Consider the following 24,466-nt stretch of genomic DNA (forward strand, 5'->3'; position numbering starts at 1 on the left):
ATGCCTCTATGGACTTGGTTGGCTGCAGACCCATTTGTCTTGGTCCTTGTCACTAGCACCACATGCCAAGGGACTTGGAAGGAGTTACCCCACCCATGTGTGTGTTGGGTAATAGGCATTTGGAACTTGGTCCCAACTAGAGACCCTGAAGTGACCCATGAACCAGCTTCAGCCCTTCTCAGCCACAGTCTGGGAACCCCTAGAGGTGAGGCTGTAAAATTTGGTTAGATCATAGATTCTGAAAGGGCCCTGTAACCGGGCTCTGGACTATTTCAGCCAGTCCACCGACAAGTCTTGCTAGTACAGGAACATGATAGGAAACGTTGCCACCTGTATCACTGGGATCCTATAAGGATCCCCTCACAGCCAAAATATGACAAGAGACCTGATAACCCAGGGCCCCAGCAGAAGAAAATCCCATCTGCAACCCCAGAGATCCTGAAGGGCCCTATGGTCAACTCAAGCTCTCCCAGCCATCACTTATCACAGTCACTTATAATGACAAATACTTACATGTAGAAAAAAAAGGATGATCTGAAATAAATAAACTAACTTTACACCTTAAAATATAGGAAAAAAAAAAAAAACCTATGTCCCAAGATAGCAGAAGAAAGGAAATAATAGAAATTAGAGCAGAAATAAATGAAGTAGAGACAAAAAACACAACAGAAAAAAAATAATCAAAACAAAGAGTTGGAGCAGGAGGAGTCAAGATGGCGGAGAAGTAGCAAGCTGAGACTGCTTCAGCTAGCCGGAGATCAGCTAGATAGCTTATCTAAAGATTGCAAACACCTGAAAATCCATCGGCAGATCGAAGAGAAGAAGAACAGCAATTCTGGAAACAGAAAAACAACCACTTTCTGAAAGGTAGGACCGGCAGAGAAGTGAATCCAAAGCGACGGGAAGATAGACCCCGGGGGGAGGGGCCGGCTCCCGGCAAGCGGCGGAGCAACGGCGCACAAAATCAGGACTTTTAAAAGTCTGTTCTGCTGAGGGACATCGCTCCAGAGGCTAAACCGGGGCGAAGCCCACGCGGGGTCAGCGTGGCCTCAGGTCCCGCAGGGTCACAGAAGGATCGGGGGTGTCTGAGTGTCACAGAGCTTGCGGGTATTGGAACGGGAAAGCCGGCTACAGAGACAGAGCCGACAGTAAGCTCGCAGCTCCGTGTTACCTTGAACCGGTCGCAGGCTCGGTGAGCTCGGAGCGCGGCCGGAGGTCAGGCAGACGGGAGTAACTGGGCGCTGTTCTCTGAGGGCGCACTGAGGAGTGCGGCCCTGGGCTCTCGGCTCCTCCGGGCCGGAGACCAGGAGGCCGCCATTTGTATTCCCGTCCTCTGGAACTCTACAGAGAGCGCTCAGGGAACAAAAGCTCCTGAAAGCAAACCCGAGCGGATTACTCACCCCGGCCCCGGGTAAGGGCGGTGTAATTCCGCCTGGGGCAAAGACACTTGAGAATCACTACAACAGGCCCCTCCCCCAGAAGATCAACAAGAAATCCAGCCGAGACCAAGTTCACCTACCAAGGAGTGCGGTTTCAATACCAAGGAGAGCAGCAGAATTCCAGAGGAGGAGAAAGCCAAGCACGGAACTCATGGCTTTTTTCCTGTGATTTTTTTTTTAGTCTTGCAGTTAATTTAATTTTCTCTTTTTCATTTTTTTTTTCTTTTTTTTTCTCGCCTTCGGGTAAAATTTTTTTTTAACGCTTTTTCGGGTAAACGATTTTTTTTTTAACTGTATATATTTTTTTTTTTAACGATTTTTCTTAGTTTATCTAATATTTATATATATTTTTTTAAACATTTTTCTTAGGTGTTTTTTTTTTTTTTTTTTTTTTTTTTTTTTTTTTTTTTTTCTTTTTTTTTTCTTTTTTTTTTTTTTTTTTCTTTCTTTCTTCCTTTTTGAACCTCTTTTTATCCCCTTTCTCCCCACTCACGATTTTGGATCTCTTCTAATTTGGTTAAAGCATATTTTCCTGGGGTTGTTGCCACCCTTTTAGTATTTTACTTGCCCCTTCATTTACTCTTATCTGGACAAAATGACAAGACGTAAAAATTCAACACAAAAAAAAGAACAAGAGGCAGTACCGAAGGCTAGGGACCTAATCAATACAGACATCGGTAATATGTCAGATCTAGAGTTCAGAATGACAATTCTCAAGGTTCTAGCCGGGCTCGAAAAAGGCATGGAAGATATTAGAGAAACCCTCTCGAGAGATATAAAAGCCCTTTCTGGAGAAATAAAAGAACTAAAATCTAACCAAGGTGAAATCAAAAAAGGTATTAATGAGGTGCAATCAAAAATGGAGGCTCTAACTGCTAGGATAAATGAGGCAGAAGAAAGAATTAGTGATATAGAAGACCAAATGACAGAGAATAAAGAAGCTGAGCAAAAGAGGGACAAACAGCTACTGGACCACGAGGGGAGAATTCGAGAGATAAGTGACACCATAAGACGAAACAACATTAGAATAATTGGGATTCCAGAAGAAGAAGAAGAAAGTGAGAGGGGAGCAGAAGGTATACTGGAGAGAATTATTGGGGAGAATTTCCCCAATATGGCAAAGGGAACGAGCATCAAAATTCAGGAGGTTCAGAGAACGCCCCTCAAAATCAATAAGAATAGGCCCACACCCCATCACCTAATAGTAAAATTTACAAGTCTCAATGACAAAGAGAAAATCCTGAAAGCAGCCCGGGAAAAGAAGTCTGTAACATACAATGGTAAAAATATTAGATTGGCAGCTGACTTATCCACAGAGACCTGGCAGGCCAGAAAGAGCTGGCATGATATTTTCAGAGCACTAAACGAGAAAAACATGCAGCCAAGAATACTATATCCAGCTAGGCTATCATTGAAAATAGAAGGAGAGATTAAAAGCTTCCAGGACAAACAACAACTGAAAGAATTTGCAAATACCAAACCAGCTCTACAGGAAATATTGAAAGGGGTCCTCTAAGCAAAGAGAGAGCCTACAAGTGGTAGATCAGAAAGGAACAGAGACCATATACAGTAACAGTCACCTTACAGGCAATACAATGGCACTAAATTCATATCTCTCAATAGTTACCCTGAATGTGAATGGGCTAAATGCCCCTGTCAAAAGACACAGGGTATCAGAATGGATGGATAAAAAAACAAAACCCATCTATATGTTGCCTCCCAGAAACACATTTTAAGCCCGAAGACACCTCCAGATTTAAAGTGAGGGGGTGGAAAAGAATTTACCATGCTAATGGACATCAGAAGAAAGCAGGAGTGGCAATCCTTATATCAGATCAATTAGATTTTAAGCCAAAGACTATAATAAGAGATGAGGAAGGACACTATATCATACTCAAAGGGTCTGTCCAACAAGAAGATTTAACAATTTTAAATATCTATGCCCCCAATGTGGGAGCAGCCAACTATATAAACCAATTAATAACAAAATCAAAGAAACACATCAACAATAATACAATGATAGTAGGGGACTTTAACACTCCCCTCACTGAAATGGACAGGTCATCCAAGCAAAAGATCAGCAAGGAAATAAAGGCCTTAAATGACACACTGGACCAGATGGACATCACAGATATATTCAGAATATTTCATCCCAAAGCAACAGAATACACATTCTTCTCTAGTGCACATGGAACATTCTCCAGAATAGATCACATCCTCGGTCCTAAATCAGGACTCAACCGGTATCAAAAGATTGGGATCATTCCCTGCATATTTTCAGACCACAATGCTCTAAAGCTAGAACTCAACCACAAAAGGAAGTTTGGAAAGAACCCAAATACATGGAGACTAAACAGTATCCTTCTAAAGAATGAATGGGTCAACCGGGAAATTAAAGAAGAATTGAAAAAAATCATGGAAACAAATGATAATGAAAACACAACGGTTCAAAATCTGTGGGACACAACAAAGGCAGTCCTGAGAGGAAAATATATAGCGGTACAAGCCTTTCTCAAGAAACAAGAAAGGTCTCAGGTACACAACCTAACCCTACACCTAAAGGAGCTGGAGAAAGAACAAGAAAGAAACCCTAAGCCCAGCAGGAGAAGAGAAATCATAAAGATCAGAGCAGAAATCAATGAAATAGAAACCAAAAAAACAATAGAACAAATCAACGAAACTAGGAGCTGGTTCTTTGAAAGAATTAATAAAATTGATAAACCCCTGGCCCGACTTATCAAAAAGAAAAGAGAAAGGACCCAAATAAATAAAATCATGAATGAAAGAGGAGAGATCACAACTAACACCAAAGAAATACAAACTATTATAAGAAAATACTATGAGCAACTCTACGGCAATAAATTTGACAATCTGGAAGAAATGGATGCATTCCTAGAAACATATAAACTACCACAACTGAACCAGGAAGAAATAGAAAGCCTGAACAGACCCATAACCAGTAAGGAGATTGAAACAGTCATTAAAAATCTCCAAACAAACAAAAGCCCAGGGCCAGACGGCTTCCCGGGGGAATTCTACCAAACATTTAAAGAAGAACTAATTCCTATTCTCCTGAAACTGTTCCAAAAAATAGAAATGGAAGGAAAACTTCCAAACTCATTTTATGAGGCCAGCATCACCTTGATCCCAAAACCAGACAAGGATCCCACCAAAAAAGAGAGCTATAGACTGATATCCTTGATGAACACAGATGCGAAAATACTCAACAAAATACTAGCCAATAGGATTCAACAGTACATTAAAAAGATTATTCACCATGACCAAGTGGGATTTATTCCAGGGCTGCAAGGTTGGTTCAACATCCGCAAATCAGTCAATGTGATACAACACATCAATAAAAGAAAGAACAAGAACCATATGATACTCTCAATAGATGCTGAAAAAGCATTTGACAAAGTACAACATCCCTTCCTGATCAAAACTCTTCAAAGTGTAGGGATAGAGGGCATCCTATATCATCAAAGCCATCTATGAAAAACCCACCGCAAATATCATTCTCAATGGAGAAAAACTGAAAGCTTTTCCGCTAAGGTCAGGAACACGGCAGGGATGTCCATTATCACCACTGCTATTCAACATAGTACTAGAGGTCCTAGCCTCAGCAATCAGACAACAAAAGGAAATTAAAGGCATCCAAATCGGCAAAGAAGAAGTCAAATTATCACTCTTCGCAGATGATATGATACTATATGTGGAAAACCCAAAAGACTCCACTCCAAAACTGCTAGAACTTATACAGGAATTCAGTAAAGTGTCAGGATATAAAATCAATGTACAGAAATCAGTTGCATTTCTCTACACCAACAGCAAGACAGAAGAAAGAGATATTAAGGAGTCAATCCCATTTACAATTGCATCCAAAACCATAAGATACCTAGGAATAAACCTAACCAAAGAGACACAGAATCTATACTCAGAAAACTATAAAGTACTCATGAAAGAAATTGAGGAAGACACAAAGAAATGGGAAAATGTTCCATGCTCCTGGATTGGAAGAATAAATATTGTGAAAATGTCTATGCTACCTAAAGCAATCTACACATTTAATGCAATTCCTATCAAAGTACCATCTATCTTTTTCAAAGAAATGGAACAAATAATTCTAAAATTTATATGGAACCAGAAAAGACCTCGAATAGCCAAAGGGATATTGAAAAAGAAAGCCAACGTTGGTGGCATCACAATTCCGGACTTCAAGCTCTATTACAAAGCTGTCATCATCAAGACAACATGGTACTGGCACAAAAACAGACACATAGATCAATGGAACAGAATAGAGAGCCCAGAAATAGACCCTCAAATCTATGGTCAACTAATCTTCGACAAAGCAGGAAAGAATGTCCAATGGAAAAAAGACAGCCTTTTCAATAAATGGTGCTGGGAAAATTGGACAGCCACATGCAGAAAATGAAATTGGACCATTTCCTTACACCACACACAAAAATAGACTCAAAATGGATGAAGGACCTCAATGTACGAAAGGAATCCATCAAAATCCTTGAGGAGAACACGGGCAGCAACCTCTTCGACCTCTGCCGCAGCAATATCTTCCTAGGAACAACGCAAAAGGCAAGGGAAGCAAGGGAAAAAATGAACTACTGGGATTTCATCAAGATCAAAAGCTTTTGCACAGCAAAGGAAACAGTTAACAAAATCAAAAGACAACTGACAGAATGGGAGAAGATATTTGCAAACGACATATCAGATAAAGGACTAGTGTCCAGAATCTATAAAGAACTTAGCAAACTCAACACCCAAAGAACAAATTATCCAATCAAGAAATGGGCAGAAGACATGAACAGACATTTCTGCAAAGAAGACATCCAGATGGCGAACAGACACATGAAAAAGTGCTCCATATCACTCGGCATCAGGGAAATACAAATCAAAACCACAATGAGATATCACCTCACACCAGTCAGAATGGCTAAAATCAACAAGTCAGGAAATGACAGATGCTGGCGAGGATGCGGAGAAAGGGGAACCCTCCTACACTGTTGGTGGGAATGCAAGCTGGTGCAGCCACTCTGGAAAACAGCATGGAGGTTCCTCAAAATGTTGAAAATAGAACTGCCCTATGACCCAGCAATTGCACTATTGGGTATTTACCCTAAAGATACAAATGTAGTGATCCAAAGGGACACATGCACCCGAATGTTTATAGCAGCAATGTCCACAATAGCCAAACTATGGAAAGAACCTAGATGTCCATCAACAGATGAATGGATCAAGAAGATGTGGTATATATACACAATGGAATACTATGCAGCCATCAAAAGAAATGAAATCTTGCCATTTGCAACAACATGGATGGAACTAGAGCGTATCATGCTTAGCGAAATAAGTCAAGCAGAGAAAGACAACTATCATATGATCTCCCTGATATGAGGAAGTGGTGATGCAACATGGAGGCTTAAGTGGGTAGAAGAAGAATAAATGAAACAAGATGGGATTGGGAGGGAGACAAACCATAAGTGACTCTTAATCTCACAAAACAAACTGAGGGTTGCCGGGGGGAGGGGGTTTGGGAGAAGGGGGTGGGATTATGGACATTGGGGAGGGTATGTGCTTTGGTGAGTGCTGTGAAGTGTGTAAACCTGGTGATTCACAGACCTGTACCCCTGGGGATAAAAATATATGTTTATAAAAAATAAAAAATTAAAAAAAAAAAAAAACAAAAAAAAACAAAGAGTTGGATTTTTGTTTTTGCTTTTGAAAAAAATAAATAAAATTGACTAACTTTTGACTGGACCAACCATGAAAAGAAAAGAGAGGGCTTAAATAAATAAAATCAGAAATGAAGGAGGAGATATCATAACTGACACCACAGAAATAAGAATTACAAGATGCTACTATGAACAGTTATGAACAACAAACCTAAAAGAAAGGAATAAATTCCTAGAAACATACAACCTCTAAAACTGAATCTTGAAGAAATATAAAATATGAACAGATCAATAACAACTAAGGAGTCTGAAGCAGTTTTCAAAAACTTCCCAAAAAGAAAAGCCCAGGACCAGATAGTTTCACCAGTGAATTCTACCAAATAGTTAAACTCATGCCAATCCTTCTTAAATTCTTCCAAAATATTAAAGAGGACAGAATACTTCTAACCTCATTTGCATGTCATCCTTGTGCAGGGGCCATGCTAATCTTCTCTGTATCGTTCCAATTTTAGTATATGTGCTGCCGAAGCGAGCACACTTCTAACCTCATTTTGCAAGGCCAACATTACCCTAATGTCAAAGCCAGTTAAGTATCTACAAGCAAAGGAAACTACAGGCCAATATCCCTGATGAATATAGATGCAAATATTCTCAGCAGATACTAGTAACCTGAATTCAACAGCACATTACAAAGATCATACACCATAATCAAGTGGGATTTATTACTGGGACTCAAAAATAGTTCAACATATACTAATAAATAAACATGACATAACACATTAATTAAATGAGTGATAAAAATCATATCCTCTCAATAGATGCAGAAAAAATATTTTGACAATATTTAACATCCTTTCAAGATAAAAGCTCTCAACACCTTGAGTATAGGAGGAACATACCGCATTGGCAAATGTCTTATCAGGTAAAGGGCTTGTATCCAAAAATCTATAAAGAAATTATCAAACTAATATCCAAAAAACAAAAATCCATTGGAGAAATGGGCAGAAGGCATGAACAGATGTTTTTCCAAAGGAGACATACGGATGACCAACAGACACACGAAAAAATGTTCAACATCACTTGGGATCAGGGAAATACAAATCAAAACCACAATGAGATACCACCTCACACTAGTCAGAATGGCTAAAATTAATAAATCAGGAAATGACAGATGTTGGCAAGGATGCGGAGAAAGGGGAACCCTCCTACACAGCTGGTGGGAATGCAAGCTGGTACAGCCACTCTGAAAAACAGCATGGAGGTTCCTCAAAAAGTTGAAAATAGAGCTACCCTGCGGCCCAGAATTTGCACTATGAGGTGTTCATCCTGAAGTACAAATGTAGTGATCTGAAAGGGCACATGCACCCCAGTGTTTTTAGCAGCAATGTCCAAAATATGGAAAGAGCCCAGACGTCCATTGACAGATGAATGGATAAAGAAGATGTGGTGTGTATGTGTACACACACACACACATACACACACAGGAATATTACTCAGCCATCAAAAAATGAAACCTTGTCATTTGCAATGATGTGAATGGAAGCAGAGGTTATTATGCTAAATGAAATAAGTTCATCAGAGAAAGACAATTATTGTATGGTTTTACTCATATGTGGGATTTAAGAAGCAAAACAGAAGATCACAGAGGAAGGGAAGGAAAATTAAACAAGACAAAATCAGAGAGTGAGACAAACCATAAGAGACTCTTAATAATAGGAAACAAACTGAGGATTGCTGGAGGGGAGGGGAGTGGGGAATGGGGTAACAGGGTGATGGGCATTAAGGAGGGCACGGGATGTAAAGAGAACTGGGTGATATATAAGCCTGATGACTCACTGGACTCTACATCTGAAACTAATAATATGTTCTATGTGAATTAGTGAGTTTAAATTAAAAAAAAAAAAGAAGGAACATACATCAATGTAATAAATGACAAACATAACATAACAACGTACTCAACAATAAATGTTGGAGGTTTTCCTCTAAATTCAGGTTAACAAGGATGACCACTTCCATCTCTCCTATTCAACCTAGTACTAGAAGTTCTAACCAGAGAAAATGAACTGGCAAAAGAAATAAAAGGCATCCAAAGAGGGAAAAAGAGAGTAAAATTGTCTCTGTTTGCATATGATACAACCTTATATAAAGGTAACACTAAAGACTCCACCATAGGGGTGCCTGCGTGGCTCAGCTGGTCGAGCGTCCGTCTTGGTTTCAGCTCAGGTCATGATCTCAGGATCCTGAAATTGAGCCCTGTTATTAGTCTCTGTGCTCAGAAGGGAGTCTGCTTGAGGTTCTCTCCCTCTCTCCCTTTGCCCTTCCCCTTGCTCTCTCTCTTCCTTTCACTCTAAAATAAATAAATCTTTAAAAAAAGACTCCACCAAAAAACTGTTAGAACAATAAATGAATTCATTAAATTTGCAAGAGGTAATATCTTCATACAAAAGTCAGTTTCATTACTATCCCTAACAGCAAACTATCTGAAAGAGAAATAAAGAACAAAGTACAATAGTACTAAAAACTGTGCAGTACTTAGGCATGCATTTAACCAAGGAAGTGAAAGATTTGTACCCTGAAGCTCTAAGACATTGATGAAAAAATCAAAGAAGACAAAGATAAATGCGAAGCAAATCCATGTCCATGGATCAGAAGATTTAAAATTTTTAAACTTTACATAATATCCAAAGTGATCTGCAGATTCAACACAATCCCTATCAACATCCCAATGATATTTTTTGACAGAAAAAGAAAATCCTAAAAGTTTGTATAGAACTGCAAAACACCCTAAGTAGCCAAGCAATCTAGAGAAAGAACAAAGCAGGGAACACTACAATTTCTTGTTTTAAGAGATATTATAAAGCTAAAGTAACCCAAACAGTACAGTATTGGCATAAAAAACAGATACACTAACCAACAGAACAGAATCTAGAGACCAGAAATATACCCACACACATATGGTCAATTAATATTTGACCAGAGAGCCAAGAACACTCAATGCAGAAATGATAACCTTTTCAGTAAATGGTATTGGGACACTGGATAGCCCCATACAAAGGAACAAAACTGGATTTCTATCATACACCACTCACAAAAATTAACTTAAAATACATTAAAGTTTTAAATGTAAGACTTGAAGAAAATATAGAAAAAAAATCTCCTTGATAATGGTTTGGCTATGGCACCAAAAGTGCAGAGGAAGAAAGAAAAATTAAACCAATGGGACTACGTAAAATTAAGAAGCTTAAGTACAGAAAAATAAATAATCAATAAAATGAAGAGGCAGCCTGTGTAGTTAAAGAAAATATTGGCAAACTATGTATTAGGGATGGAGTTAATATCCAAAACACGTAAATATTTGTCAATGGCAAAAAAGTTTTGATAACTGGATCATGTGAAGATCTCATACAAGGGGAACTGGGAAACAGTCCACATGAAGAAAAAGGGGGAAACAAGGGGAAAAACCTACAGTTGTAATAATCCATATGAAAATAAAGGGGAAGGTACGCAGAAAAAAAAAAAAATCCAAAACACGTAAAGAACCCATTATAGCTCAATAGCAAAAAGACTAATAATCACATTAAAGATGGGCAGAGGATTTGAACTGACAATTTTCCAAAGGTCAATTTGGACATAAAGATGATCAACAGGTACATAAAAAGATGTTCAACATCACTAATCCTCAGGGAAATTCAAATCAAAACCACAAGGAGTTACTACCTCCTATCTGTTAGGATGACCTGTATGAAAAGAGAAGCGATAAGTGTTGAGGAGGATGTAGAGAAAGGGAACTCTTGTACTGTTGATGGGAATGTAAATTTTACAGCTTTAATGAAAAAGGCAGTAGGGAAATTCCTCAAAACTTAAAAATAGGGGCGCCGGGGTGGCTCAGTGGGTTAAGGCTTCTGCCTTCAGCTCAGTCATGATTTTAGGGTCCTGGGATCCGGCCCAGCATCGGGTTCTCTGCTCAGCAGGGAGCCTGCTTTCCTCTCTCTCTCTGTCTGCCTCTCTGCCTGCTTGTGATCTCTCTCCCTGTGTCAAATAAATAAATAAACTCTTTAAAAATAAACTACCATATGATCCAGCAAATAATGAGTGCCCTCTGCATAGTACTGTTGCAGGATTAAAAATTATGAGTAAAAAATGATAGAAAAAATATATGCATGCCTTTAAGAGTAGACAAAGATTTAAAATTCAGAAGCACTGTCCATATTAGAAAACAGAGATAAATGTGACTGACAAACCAATAAGGCTAAAATTTAAGTGAGACAGCTGAAAGTACTTTCAGCATATATAACAAGATTATTATCTTAAAAAGTAAAATTCTTATGGACAAAATTGTTCAGTTTCAAAAGGCTAAGACTATAAATGTTCTCATTATAGAAACGAAATAAAAATCACCGATAAAATATGCAAAGATATTGAAATTTTCCAGTAACCCAAACATGAAAAACTTTTATTACCAAAGATACTTTTCCCTTGTTTGTTTTTACCTATGCGAACGGCAAACATACAAGTTTAGTAAAACAAATTTGGCAAGTAAGAATGTACAGGAATTGTCAATTACTATGTTGTGAGGGTGAAAATATAAATTAATGTAGACAACATGGAAGACAATTTGGTAGCATCCACAAGTTCTAAATTCTGTACACCCTGTGTCACTGAAATTACATTTCTACATATCTACCCTAGAAAGCCAAGAGACATATGTCCAGGGGCTAGAAGTAGAAATGTTCACTTTTTCAGAAAAATAAATAAGTGAATAATTAAAGAAAAATAATTTGAATGCCCACTAATGGAGGAGTAGCTAAATAAGCTAAGCTAGTGAACTAAAGGAACATTACACTGCCGGATGCTAGGTAGCTGTTGAATCGTCAGATTTATATGTATACCGATAATTACCAACTCACCAAAATCTGTTGAGTGAAAAAAAAAAGTGCTAAAAATTCTTGCATAATAATTTAATTTATGTAAAAAATTAAAACAAAGTAAGATGACAGTGCAGCAGCAGAACACAAAGCAGCATGGGGGCAGTCAGTTGATTTTCCCCAACAGTGCTTTGCAGGCTAGGAACAGGCAGGAGATAATAAGATCCTGGACGAATCCTGCGGATTTCCCAGACGGGTACAAATATAGTCATATTTCAGAGCATCCCGTATGGGACAGCAGTCAAATGAAGAGTCCCAAAGCCTAAATGCATATGGGAGTAAAGTAAGGAAGTGCAAAGTGTGGGCTGAAAGAAGTTTTTTCTCCCCCATGCTTTCTTTTCAAGCAGACATTCAATAGGAATGTTCTATATTCTGGGCATTCTTCTAAGGCTGAGGATATTGTGAAAAAAGAGAGAAAAAAGGTTCTAATTCTTATGGGCCTTATGGTCTAATGGGAAGCACAGAAATAAATATGTAAACTAAATACATAAACAAGAGAAAAATATAAGTTTTCAGAGGACTAAAACCATGCAGGAAAATAAAAACTACTTGCTGGAAAGAGAAAGGTTGGTGAGTATTTTAATAGAACCGTCTGAGAAGGAAGCATTTGAGTAAAATCTAAATAATGCAGAAGAGGCAGCCAAGCAAAGATGTGAGAGAGATGTTTCAGGCAGGAGGGAAAAAAAAAAAAAAAAAAAAAAAAAAAAAAAGGTACAAAAGCCTGAGGCTGGACTAAGCTTGGCTTCTTCAAAGGGAGAATATAGAAAGATCCCTATAAACTGGGTATAGTGATTAAAGGCGAGCGATAGGAAATAGGATCTAAGAGGTCGGTGGGGAACAGATTGTACAGTGCTTTGGAAGAACATAGATATTATCCTATTTGCAACAGGTAGCTAGCTTATGGTAGGTTATAAAACGGTTGTGACAGGATCTGATTTAGTATCTAAGAAAAGTAGAGGAGCAAAAATCAAGCTGACAGGAGCCAGTAGGAGACTACTGAAGAAGTCCAGGAGAGGTAAAATGGTGGAACCAATAGGATTTACTTATGCATCTGATGTAAAGAAGCAAGGCAAATCATAGAGAAAAAGATGTAATTCAGTAGAGAGATGGGAGGACCGGAAGTTAAGTAGAATGTCTAAATGTAACATTTTAGACTTATGTAGCTGTTACACGAGAAAGAAAATTTAAACATGCAGTCATCCATGAGGATAATTAGTCTGAAATAAAAATGGAGATCGTTGTGGAGGAGGTCAGACTGAATGGGTGGGTTCTGTGATGAGGTATCACATAGGGTGATCGTAGCAGGGCTTGGCGTGAATGAAGGCAATCATCTAGAAGCTAAAATATTTAATCAATTGGAGGGAGAGATGCCTGGGAGTTTGTAGGTGGCAGCGAAGAAAGGAGAGGTAAGGGGTAGTTAGCAGATGATTAAAGTCCCAGATGAGCAGAACTTTTTACATAAAGGTGACAAATTACTGAGTTATATGTAGGAATGTGGAGTGTTTTGTTCAAATCCTTACCCAAGGGACATAGGGTTGAGAAATCACAAGTCTTAGTCTGAGAAAGCACAGAGAAAGTGTGATCAGGGCAGGGAGAAATCACAGTGCCAGTGAAGTGGTTGAGAATACAATGACACTGGGTTATATAGAATCTCTCCTTGGCAAAGAGTAACCAAAAAAAAACAGGATGTGAGTTTGTTGACGAATGTTAGAGCAGGTGGACACATGAACACACAAATGGGTGGATGGTTCTACAGACTGAATATCTTTCAGAGTGATTGAGGGAAACAGGGATGTTAAGAATGGTGAGTTTATTTGGTTTTGATTTTTCCAGAAAAATTTGAAGTCAGCTCTTAAGCTGATTCTAGTGCTTTTTGCAAGAATGAAAAACATTGTGAAAATTATCAAAGACTGTTTCCCTACAGCTATCTAAAAACAAACAAAAGAACAAACAAACAAACACCCCCCCCCAAAAAAACAACCTTTAATGTCATTAATTTCCACTTAAGAAAGGGTCACACACACCTAATGAAAATCCCCAATGTCCAATACCTTGAGTAACCTCTTCTAGTTTTGTTCCAGAGAAAGATAGAAGATGCTTGGTTTGCTTACAGATGCATGCCGATTCCCTTATTCTGCTTGGTTGAAAAGAATGAGTAATGGTGGCATCCGTGTTCAACACAAGGCAAAAAATAGAAGAAATCTGAGACTACATTACACTGAAATCACTGATACTCCCAGTTCTGTGCAAGTGATCTGGGGTTGGCTCAGGCCCTAAGTAACTTTTAAATGTTTATGGTTTTTAAAATTGTGGAGCATAAGGAATAACACGGAGGACATTGGGAGAAGGAGAGGAAAAGTGAATTGGGGGAAATCGGAGGGGGAGTTGAACCATGAGAGACTGTGGACTCTGAGAAACAAACTGAGGGTTTTGGAGGGGAGGGAGATGGGGCGTTGGGTGAGCCTGGTAGTAGGTATTAAGGAGGGCACGTATTTCATGGAAAACTGGGGGTGATACATAAACAATGAGTCTTAGAACACTGAAAAAATAAAATAAAGTTAAAAAATTGTATGAAATAATTTAAAAAATTAAAATAAAATAAAATTCTAACCTATAGGCAGGGTTGGGAACCACTGCTATAAACTGAGAGAAATATTTCCAAACCTCTTTTACATAATCATAACAGTACCATTATGAAAACTTAGAAGATAGGACTGAGAAAGAAAATTACAAATATCTCCTACTTATACAAATCTACATAAAAATTCTTAACAAAATATTAGAAAATCAATTTTAGTCACCTTTTAAAGTATCAGAGAAATGGAACCAACAGCTATATATTCCAAATTTGACTAGAAATGTGATTACTACTCTCTAAAAAACAGTGGGCAGGAAGCACATAGAAAGTTGCAATAAATGCCCAATACATTTTAAAAAAAAATACTGGGGACGTCTGGGTGGCTCAGTTGGTTAAGCGGCTACCTTCGGCTCAGGTAATGATCCCAGCGTCCTGGGATCGAGTCCCACATCGGGCTCCTTGTTTGGCGGAGAGCCTGCTTCTCCCTCTGCCTCTGCCTGCCATTCTGTCTACTTGTGCTCACTCTTGCTCCTCTGTCTCTCTGACAAATAAATAAACTCTTAAAAAAAAAAATACTGTAAGAAATTAGGAGCTGATGGATCACGTACGTTGATAAACACATGGAACGCATCTCACCAGCCCACTGATACTCTGTTTACTGGTGAAATCCTAAAAGCCTTGTCATCAAAGTCAGGTTTAAGATACAGATACTTTCTTTTCTTATTATTATTTTGGAAAGGTTTGCCAATGCCGTTAGACTAGAGACAGAGGGAAAGTACTCAATATATAATATGTGGAAAACAGTAGCAAAAATAGGAAAAACCCAGGAGAAAGTACTAAAAAAGGCATTAGAAATGGTGAGGAATTTCAAAATAGTGCCAAAGCTAAAAATGAATATAAAAATCCCTTACCTTTATAGTACACAAATAATAAGTTTAGAAAATGCAATTTAAAAAATATCTCATTCACAACAGCAACAGTAAAAAAACAACAAACAAACAAAAAAACCTGAAAATACCTTTCAAAAATGCCTGCGAAACTCTGCAGAAGCAAGAAGAAAAGTTTAAATAAATGGAGAAATACAGAAATTCAGTTTGTATCACATTAGTTCTCTCTAAACAAATCAATAAATTTGGTGTATGCTCAGTGAAAATTACAATGTGTGAGCATCTGTGTGTCTGTCTTTGTTTAAATTTGCAATGTATTAAAACATTTAAAAATTCATCTAGGGGTTACCTGGGTGCTCAGTCTGTTAATCATCTGTTTCTGCTCAGGTCATGATACCAGGAGTCTGGGATCGAACCCCACATCTGGCTCCCTCTTCATTGGGAACCCTGCTTCTCCCTCTCCCACTGCCTGCTGCTCCCCCTGCTTGTGCTCTCTCTCTCTTTCTCTCTCTGTCAAATAAATAAATAAAATCCTAAAAAAAATTATCTAGAAAAAGAAAATGTTAAGTATAGCCAGGTAAATTACACACACACACACGCATGTACAGAGTAATGAAAAAAAATTGTCCTAAATAATATTAAAATACATAATAAAAACAACCAAAATTGCAACAGGATGTTGTAGTTGCAAGACCAGAATAGCCACTGGAAAATAATTTTGCATACACTAAATATACCCAAGATACATTGATAATCAGAATATAGGAAAACAAGTATTTCAACTATTTCAACAGATTTCTTTTTTTGTTAATTTTTTATTTTTTATAAACATATATTTTTATCCCCAGGTGTACAGGTCTGTGAATCACCAGGTTTACACACTTCACAGCACTCACCAAAGCACATACCCTCCCCAATGTCCATAATCCCACCCCCTTCTCCCAAACCCCCTCCCCCCAGCAACCCTCAGTTTGTTTTGTAAGATTAAGAGTCACTTATGGTTTGTCTCCCTCCCAATCCCATCTTGTTTCATTTATTCTTCTCCTACCCACTTAAGCCCCCATGTTGCATCACCACTTCCTCATATCAGGGAGATCATATGATAGTTGTCTTTCTCTGCTTGACTTATTTCCCTAAGCATGATACGCTCTAGTTCCATCCATGTTGTCGCAAATGGCAAGATTTCATTTCTTTTGATGGCTGCATAGTATTCCATTGTGTATATATACCACATCTTCTTGATCCATTCATATGTTGATGGACATCTAGGTTCTTTCCATAGTTTGGCTATTGTGGACTATTTCAACAGATTTCTTAAGTATTCAGAATGATTTGATAAATATCTAGCTGTATTAGAGAGAGGAGGCAAACTTAAGGTCACCTTACTCCTCAGGCATCTGACCTCTCTCCCTAGGAAAGCCAGTATTTCAAATGGACAAGGGAAACATAGATTATTCAATAAGTGTCTTTGAGATAACTTATTAGGTAATAAACCAGTGCTCACTCACTTCACCAAAAGAAATTCCCTAGAGATCTAAGATTTAAATATTTAAAAAATATATAAAATATTGTAAAATGGGAGATTGATAGATGTGTGTGGGTGATATAAATCTTTAAAGAAAGTGGTGACAGATGTCACTACATAAAATTTTAAAATGTTGGCAGTAAAAAGCACCACAGAGAAAGTTAAGGAAAAACAAAAATGTAAACATTATTTGGAGCATACTGACAAATATATTTTTTAAAAAGATGCCTTATACTCCAATAGAAAGATGAGCTGAAGGGGTGCCTGTGTGGCTCAGTGGGTTAAGCCTCTGCCTTCTGCTCAGGTCATGATCTCAGGGTCCAGGGATCAAGCCCCACATCGGGCTCTCTGCTCAGCAGGGAGCCTGCTTCCCCTTCACTCTGCCTGCCTCTCTGCCTACTTGTGACCTTGTGATCTCTGTCAAATAAATAAATAAAATCTAAAAAAAAAAGGGGGGGTGAGCTGAAAATATGAAGGAGAAAATGTGAGAAAAAGTGAAATAGCAATAAACACACATGGAGGTGATCAGCCTCCTTGATAATCAATTAATGCAATTAATTAAATACATTAAATTAATACTTAATTAAATAAGTGCAAGTAATTAATTAAAGTTTTTTCATATATCAAACTTGAAAATATTCCAGAGATGATTTATGAAGTGTTTTTCCACTTTTTTTTTGCAGAAGTTCTAATCACAACCTCTTTGGAGAACAATTTAGTCATATCTAGCCAAACTGAAGTTTTCAACTTCCAAACTGCCTCCAGGACTTTATCATATATGTATATTACCCATGTATTAACACAATGTGTGTGTCTACATATGTAATAGTGTGTGCATATACACAGATATTTATATGTTTGTGTAAATACATATAAAACATATATATATATAAACACACACACGTATACATGCACATACACTGCTGCAGTGTTCACAAAAGCTGACAGTGAGAGAAGATTGATTTAGTCTTCTTTGACTCATCCATACCACGGAATATTATATAAAAATAAGAGATGAGATGGATCTCTCTGCATTCGAGAGAAAGATAACACACGGCATATTTGTTAGTTTGAAACACATTCTACAGAACAGGATGCACAGCATGATCTGATTTATGCTCTAATTAATATTTACATATGTTTCCCTTGATATACAGCTATTTGAAACTTCAGTACAGATGGGAATTTTTCTTTAAAAAAAGACACATACTGCTTTTGGAAAGGAGTTAGCTAGCTACATAGATTAAAAAGTGTTTCTTAACTTAGCCCCCAAAATACAGTCTAAATGGACTGTCATTCTCAAAAGATTACAATATACTAATACACATTATACATTTCAACATATATTGCACAGTCCATAAGGCATCTCTAGGGGCTTTAATATCTTATATCAGATTATGTGAACATCAGTTTTTGTTGCGGAAGTCACTGACCATAGTAGTGAACTGGATGATTGGACAGGATGTGTATGGACCCAGTGAAAAAAAATTTATTGAATGAAATTTGGATAGCATCTATATTTTTTCTTTTTTCCTAACCACCTTTTTTTCTCTTTCCTTTTGTCTCTCTTCCAATATTTATTGCACACCTACTATAAAAGTCAATCATATGAAATAATGAATTGTTTTTGATGTGTAACAAAATCTATTCCTTGTGATTCAATCTCATAAATTTTAGGCAATCTCCATTATACTCCTATATGGTGAACAACATTATTACCCCATCTCTATCTCCCTTTTTCTTGCTCTCTCTCTCTCACACACACACACACCATGGAACAAGTTACTTTAAACTTCATTTATTTTCTTTTACTTTATTAAAATACTAAGTTTATTTAATATGTATATTTTTGTCTCCCTACCATTTCCGTTTGTTTGACCAGCACTGTGATGATGACATTCCACATGTATCTAAAACCAAGCAAAGACAAAATTCCATTTTTATAAACTAAACAGACATTTGGACGACATATTTTGGCAATGGGACCTAGACAATATTTATCAGACATGGTAGGGAGAGTTCACACTCTGCATTATAAAAAGGACATCAATATATCAACTGTTACAGAAATGAAATAAGATGGAAAATTGTAAAAACTACCTAAAATATTTCCTTTAAGAGACTTCCTTAACTGCCAGCAATATTGAATAAGCTCCCGGGCCAGTCATCCAGAAGCAACTCTTCACATAGTTGATGAAGTTGGCTTCCAAGTTAGGAAGAGAGCCACCTTTTTTTCTCTATTTGTTTGCATTTTTGTTTTTATGTATTCTGCATAACTAGATTCTTTTGCTGTGTTAGGAGTTTTTTGCTGTTTTTTTGAACGATTCTTCGCCTTTTGGTCTTAGTGCTAACGGTTTTGAGTCTTTTCCACTCTGGTTTGATTTTTGTGCATTTTTTTTACTGGAGTATTATACTTACATTTATTTTTTAAAGATTTTATTTTTATTTATTTGATAAAGAACGAGAGAGCACACACAAGCAGGGCTGGAGTGGGGGGAGGGCAGAGGGAGAGGGAGGAACAGGCTTCCCTCTGAGCATGGAGCTGGGCACAGGCCTCCCTCCCAGGACCCTGAGATCATGACTGGAGCCCAAGGTAGACACTTAACCCACTGAGCCACCCAAGCGCACCACACTTACACTTATCTACTGAAGCTTTTCCTTTGCTTCCTCCTCATCAAAATCATCATCATCATTATTTTCATCATCCTCATCTTTATCAGCTGCAAGGGTTTTTTGTTTGTTTGTTTGTTTGTTTGTTTTTCCCTGTGGAAACTTGCTGCCGCTTCCAAGAGCAGATCACTTTCCAAGCATACTTAGGGGCTTCACACAACTTTGGATCTCTGTCTACAAGCACTCAGCGCTGTCCACTAATAGGCACAGACCCTGAACCCACTTAACCATGAGACCACAGGTGGTGGTATTTCAAAGCCCTGAGGGAAGCCACCAGCTGTATGGACATTTTCAAATCTGCCAGTGGGATGTAACTGGACTGCCTTCATGATTTAATGCATCTGCTGCAACAATGTGCAATTCAGCCTTCGCACAAACCCCGAACGTGATTGTTTTTAAAGAACATGGGTGTTCCTTTTCATCATTACCCACTTTAAAGTGATGATCTTTGTTGGCTTTGAAGTTCAAAACAGTTCTTGGGGCTGCAAGCCCAAGACCGAGGTGCCAATACGGTCGAGTGAGGGTCCTCCTCCAGGGTACAGATTTTCACTGTATCCCCACATGGTGGAAGAAGCTTCCACCTCAAATTTCTTGTGTAACAATATACAACCAAACAGTGCGAGAGCCCACATTAGAACGGGCAGCCTGTCTGACACCAGATTACAAATACCGTATCTAATATTGTTTGTCTATTTCATGAGTAGTTTGTATTTCTTTGTATTATTGCAGATTATCACTATTTTCAAAAAATCAATCACTCATTCTTCATTCATTGCTCATTTCTTGAAAGCTTCCTAGTGGGCTTCCAGTAAGTGTTTAACAATCTGCTCTCTGAAGAAAAGTCTTCTCCCTGCCCAATTCTATGCTTAAATACTCCCACCATGCCTGAGGTCAAGCTACTAATGCAACACCAGGCTGTCCAATTCCTGAAAAATCTAACAATCACCTCTCACACATCAACATGAATGAGACCCAGCACACACGGATCGCTTTCTATATACCGATATGTTCCATACACCACTTTGATGCGCAGGATAGAAAAACAAAAACAGTGATTTCTGCCTCTGGATAATCCAGGATCTAATAAAAGAAAATGATAATCAACAACAAAAATGATAACTTCTGGAAAAATTTTGAATATTTTAGACATTTTAAAGTCTATCTCATCTTTTAGATGACTATTTATAATACTATTGCTAGCTGAAAGTTAGTTTAATCCCTCTCAAAACCATAATATAGGTAATTAAAATTTGCCCTAGAGTTTAGCCAGAAAAAAAAAAAAAAACCCTGTAAATCAAATCTACTTCAAAGCCCTTTATTCATTTCACTTGCGGTGAACAAAAATTCCTTAATGTTATTTCACCTTGTATATCCTCCCTAATGTGACTCTCACTAGTTCTATAATGAATTAGAACAGAAGTAAATAGTAGTAACTATCCATGTTTCATGTGATAATTACTATAATCACACCATCATCATTCTCTGTATTGATGTATTTTTCTACAACACATCAAGAAAATTATTTACTTCTAAGATGATGTATGACTTGCAGCAACAATTCAGACAGGTATTATGATGACAGGTAATAGGATAAACACAATTTTCCCTTGAAATAGAAATGCCACGTGTTCTGTATGTTGGCATGTGTAGATTTTGTGCTTAAAGACACTCTTCAAGTTTTGCAGACATTTAATGGGAGGTTTAGGGCAAACCTAATGACATTGACAAAGGGGGATGCTTTAACACAGGGTTTCTCCCTGGAACACTCTATGTTCTTCATAATTAAAAAAAAAATGGACCTTTTAATGTAAGAAAGCCTGTTTCATGTGCCAAAAATGTTGATGGCTTAAAGGCAGCCTAAGTGACAAATTACTAAATAATTTTAAGATTGATTGATTGATCTGGAGAGAATGTGTGAGGGGGGTTGGAGGGAGATAGGGAGAGAGACAGTCTCCAGCAGACTCCATGCTGAGCAGAGAGAAGGATGTGGGGTTCCATCCCAGGACCCTGAGATCTCGTCCTGAGCCAAAGCCAAGGTTCAGTCATACAACCGACTGAGCCACCCAGGTGCCCGTAAATATTTCATTTTAAGTATTTCAACTAAACAGTTCTTTTGTGTCAGTAGTAAGCAGAAAGAAGCAAGAAAGGATTTTATAAAATCTCTCATGTGAAAATTGCTGTCCATTATTATAATGCCAACAACTCAACACTGAATCTGACACTCTGTAATATGAGAGAGACAAAGTTTCTGCAGAAAGATGCAGCTCATTTGTTGGTATAAAACCATCCTCTCACCCACAATACCAAAGTCCTCTTTAGCAACAACATATTTATTACCCGGCTGCTAGAAATATATATGTACACCAATTACTATAGGCTGAACAACTGGTCTTAAAAATGTATTACTGGTATTTAAAAATAACACAAATTCTGCTGGCCTATATATTTATTTAAAAGTACGATGGTCATCAGAACAGTTTTTGATACTGTTTTTGTCTCAAGGACAGTTATTAGGAATCCAGCTGTCACACTGGAATCTATAAAGTTTTCAGTATTATAAATTATTCTGAATTTTTAAAATGGCAATCATTGAGGTGATTAGTAGGAAAATTAGGACCAGAAAATGAGTGCAAACTTGACATTTTTTTCAACAAACATGTTTCAAGTTATTTACTCCATTTTAAATCACACTAAGTGGATGTTTAAATATAGGGAATAAGATGTGACCTTGTCCTAGACAGAACCTCATACAATACAGAAAATAAACAAGCATGTATAAGAGAACATGGTGATGCAGCTACAAGTTGAGATAAAAACATGGGGGAGAGAATAAGTAATAAAAGGCATGACTTTTGAAACTTGAAACATAATACAATTTCTATCAGAGAAGAGTGGGAATGGTTATTCAATACAGAAATAAGAAGTCAGCCAATATTCTCCCTGCAATTAAAGGCTCTGGGACACAGATTGATAGTTGAGCATTTCTGTGATGGGTCATATTCTTTCAATCTTCTTTTTAAGTAAATTCATGTAAGTTGAATTTTTTTAATATTTATTTGAGAAAGAGGGAGACAGCATGAGCAGGGAGGAGAGGAAGAGGGAGAGGGAGAAGCAGACTCCTCGCTGAGCAGGGAACCAGATGTGAGGCTCAATTCCAGGACCCTGGGATCATTACCTGAACTGAACGCAGATGCTTAACTGACTGAATCATCCAGGCACCCTGAATGTTTTGTATAATTTACTCAATTGCATTAAAACAAGAAGCTTCTATTCTAATGACATATTATTCACTTTTACACACATGAAAAAAACCTATGCTCTATAGCAAAATACATTAGCTCTGCCCATACCCACAGTGAGTGGTGGGAATCATGAGCGAGCATCACACTTTGTTGAGTTTGGGTTTAATTTTGAAGTATTTAACTCACATTGTTATTCCAATGATATCCAACAACTACAAAAGCATGAAGGATATTTTAAGAACATATATGAAGAACATAATTAGTATGGAAATGAAAGCTGAGATAATTAAATTGGAAAGTAGTGAAATTAACAAATATTTTACGTATGTATCAGATACATCATTTGTGAGTGGCAGTAACTCAGAAGGACTGGTGGTGACTCACGTACAAGTTAACCACATGTCCTAGTTTGGGACAGGTCCAATTTACATGAGTTGTCTTTCTGACTTGGCATGTGTTCCAGAATTTTCATTTTTTAACAATGCTATTATTTTTTTTAAATAGTTGAATTCAATGATCTGGTATAGGTTTGGGAGTTCTCCACTTCATACTGAGTTTCTCCTGTGATCTCTCTTAGCACATCAGGGATTTAGGTTGGTGGAACAGAGTTCTCACTTTAACTGGCGGTTAAGTTTAAAGACAAACATCAATACATTTCTTCTTTTCCCAACACTTTTCAAATGCAACATAGCCTTAACTTAACTCTTTAAGGCATAGATGCTGGGCTCTTGCTGATAAAATGAAGCACACTCAGAAATACTTCAAATCTCTGTGGAGTGGGTAGAAGAATTTGGTGCTGTCCCCTAAGGATCCACTTGCAGCACCATCTAACTTCACCATGGTCATAGCCAGTCCCAAGTTCACTTGAACTTCCTGAGAAGTTCAAGCCACCAAGATATCGGTCTGCAAGGCTGTGGAAAATGTAGGAAATATTGGAAGTGCATATGTAAAATTTGAGTGGGGAATAGAAAGAAGCCAAGAAGTCCTGCCTTAGCAAATGAGAGAGTATTCTGTCTGTTGCCATAATGGTTGTTTCCTTGTTTTGCAGCATAAAATTATAATTTGTTTTATTTTTTATTTCATAATAAACCATTTAGGAGAAACAAATAAAAAGACACATATTTAATGAAAATTTAATGGTGATATTTCTGCTTCTCAAGAAAGTTGATATTGTAACTTTCACAAAATGTCATCATTCACTATCCACCATAGGAATTATAACAATATCACTGATAATATTTAAATTGGAGAACTCAAATCTACTTAAAAAGCACCTCCATGGCCTTCAAATGTTATAGTGAACTTAAGATGACTCTACTGGAAAATAAGGATTTAATACATGCAGCAACAAAGGATGTATTTATATAACATTCTATGCAATGTGACTTTTTAATTAGATCAAATTACTATTCTTCTACATTAATGTTGATCACTTTTAATTCCAACTTTTCATGTGCAAGAATAAAATATAAAGTGATAACTGTTAATTTATTGGCTTGAATAACAGAAGAAC

General features: G+C 37.5%; 1 protein-coding gene, 1 non-coding gene and 1 pseudogene across 2 annotated transcripts in view; all 3 read right to left on the reverse strand.

The window, feature by feature from the left end:
- Positions 1 to 24,466, reverse strand: part of DPP10 (dipeptidyl peptidase like 10) — a 1,364,876-nt gene that overhangs the window by 1,094,933 nt on the left and 245,477 nt on the right.
- The window catches only part of LOC123387911, an 81,254-nt pseudogene that overhangs the window by 51,161 nt on the left and 5,627 nt on the right, over positions 1 to 24,466 (reverse strand).
- On the reverse strand, positions 7,553 to 7,662 carry LOC123387954. The gene has a single exon (XR_006602443.1). It is a non-coding gene; the product is annotated as a U6 spliceosomal RNA (small nuclear RNA).

Source organism: Mustela putorius, unplaced genomic scaffold, assembly GCF_011764305.1.
Source record: "Mustela putorius furo isolate JIRA1106 unplaced genomic scaffold, ASM1176430v1.1 tig00003867_pilon_pilon_pilon, whole genome shotgun sequence".
In the NCBI taxonomy this organism is placed as follows: Eukaryota; Metazoa; Chordata; class Mammalia; order Carnivora; family Mustelidae; genus Mustela; species Mustela putorius.